The sequence below is a fragment of the Bison bison genome, unplaced genomic scaffold (genome assembly GCF_000754665.1).
Source record: "Bison bison bison isolate TAMUID 2011002044 unplaced genomic scaffold, Bison_UMD1.0 scf7180017857558, whole genome shotgun sequence".
Taxonomy (NCBI): Eukaryota; Metazoa; Chordata; class Mammalia; order Artiodactyla; family Bovidae; genus Bison; species Bison bison.
In genome coordinates this window covers 3,934-6,670 of record NW_011488131.1, presented here as the reverse complement: position 1 = coordinate 6,670, position 2,737 = coordinate 3,934, and positions in this window count along the sequence as shown.

Here is a 2,737-nt window from a genome sequence, read left to right as displayed (position 1 = left end):
TTATTGATATTTCTCCTGGCAATCTTGATTCCAGCTTGTTCTTCATCCAGCCCAGCGTTTCTCATGATGTACTCTGCATATAAGTTAAATAAGCAGGGTGACAATATACAGCCTTGACGTATTCCTTTTCCTATTTGGAACCAGTCTGTTGTTCCATGTCCAGTTCTAACTGTTGCTTCCTGACCTGCATACAGACTTCTTAAGAGGAAGGTCAGGTGGTCTGGTATTCCCATCTGTAGAATTTTCCACAGTTTATTGTGATCCACACAGTCAAAGGCTTTGGCATAGTAAAAAAAGCAGTAGATGTTCTTCTGGCATTCTCTTGCTTTTTCAATGATCCGGCAGATGTTGGCAATTTGATCTCTGGTTCCTCTGCCTTTTCTAAAACCAGCTTGAACATCTGGAAGTTCACGGTTCGCGTATTGCTGAAGCCTGGCTTGGAGAATTTTGAGCATTACTTTTATATTACCACATTACCATCACCTTATGCATGTACAGAATGTGGAAAAGCCTTCTCTCAGAAGTCACCTCTTATCATACACCAGAGTGTGAGATGAGTGCAATTGTGCAGTAGGTGGAGTATTCCTTGGCATTGCCTTTCTTTGGGATTGGAATGAAAACTGACTTTTCCGGTCCCGTGGCCACTGCTGAGTTTTCCAAATTTGCTGGCATATTGAGTGCAGCACTTTCACAGCATCATCTTTTAGGATTTGAAATAGCTCAACTGGAATTCCATCACCTCCACTAGCTTACCACACTCACTGAATCCAAAGGGCTTCTCTCTGGTATGAACTCTCTGATGTATAATGAGATGTGTCTTCTGGGAGAAGGCCTTTTGACACTCCAAACATTCATAAGGTTTCTCTCCAATGTGGACTCTCTGATGAACAATGAAGAGAGACTTCTGGGGGAAGGCCCTCCCACACTCAGAACATTCATAGGATTTCTCCCCAGTGTGAATCCTCTGATGCACAGTGAGGTGTGATTTCTCAATGAAGGCTCTTCCACAATCTCCACATACATACAGTTTCTCCCTAGTATGAACTCTTTGATGTATAACAAGCTGTGACTTCTTAATAAAGCCCTTCCCCCACACACTACAAACATTTTGTTTCTCCCCAACTTGAACTTTCTTATACTGAATATGGGCTTGCTTATGATTTATAACTTTTTCGCATTGACTGTGTGCATGGGATTTCATTCCAATGTGAATTTTCTCAGGCACTGAACAAAATGAACTATAGCTAAGTGGTTTCCCACATCCAAATCTCTCAATGGGGTTCTTTCTTATATAGCTCCTATTACAAGTCAGTGAGTCTAAATTAGATTTCGAGCTCTTTTCACATGAATCAAAGTGATGGAGTGTTTTACTTGAAGGATCAAGGTCTATGCATCCACTGAATATTTTTCCAAATACATTACATTTAGGGCCTCTCTTCTTGGTCATTGTTTCATGGCTGAAGACGGTGATCTGCCTCAAAACGCTGCCTTGGTTTCCTCGATATCTATCTAGCTGACCATCAATATACCAGACTTTAAAGACAGAGTACAATGAATTATCCTTTGGGGCTCTTTCCAGTATCTCCATTTGAAATGAAAGTTCCCCAGAAATGATCTGCTGACAAGAATCAGAGCTTTTCTCTCTACCTGAAAGAAGAGAAAGGTAAAATAGACACCAAAAAGAAAACAGGAATGAACAGACATTCTAAGAAGGAGGCTGATGGATATTAAAAAGGAGGACTAACAAATTTTAAGGAAGAGAGGAAGCCACTCATGTCAGGGAAGAAGAAAATGTTCTATAAGCCATTTCCCCAGTTCTCACTTACCTGAATAGGTCCACCTTGACAACTCACTCTCTATAGTCCACGGGTCCTTTCCATGTTCCAACTTGGAGATTATGTCTAGTTTTAAATATGAACACCCTGTTAAGGAAAAATTACAATCACCTTGGTCTTGGCAGCTCAGAAACTCATGAGGAGAAAAAAGGGAACTCCCAGCAAAGATAGATCTTTAACTCTCAAAAATCAATTCCAAATATAGCAAAAATATAAACATAAAAAACTGACATGATAAAACATCCTGTTTGTAAAAAATCATAAAGGTCATGGTCTTGACATTTCTGAAAGATGAAGAGGATTTCACTCATTGTTATACAGAGAATTTTCCCTTACCCACAGAGACCAGGTGGCTATAGATCTCCAGCATTACATCCCTGTGTAGGGTCTTTTGAGCAGGGGCCAGCTGCTGCCACTCCTCCTGGGTGAAGTCCACAGCCACATCCTCAAATGTCACTGGTTCCTGTAACAGCATATTCCTGTACAATCTGCTCATTCTGATCATTTTTACCACAGCAATACCTGTAGGATGCCTACTTTGTACTTTGTGTAGCATAGTTAATGAGAAAAAGAATGTGAAACCCTGCCATTAGCAAGAATAGTTAGCAGGACAGAGTAGAGAGCCTAAGCTGCCGCCGCCACTGCTGCTAAGTCACTTCAGTCATGTCCAACTCTGTGCGACCCCATAGATGGCAGCCCACCAGGCTCCTCTGTCCCTGGGATTCTCCAGGCAAGAACACTGGAGTGGGTTGCCATTTCCTTCTCCAATGCATGCATGCATGCTAAGTCGCTTCAGTCGTGTCCAACTCTGTGGACCCTATGGACAGCAGCCCATCAGGCTCCTCTGTCCACAGGATTCTCTAGGTAAGAATACTGGAGTGGGTTGCCATTTCCTTCTCCAA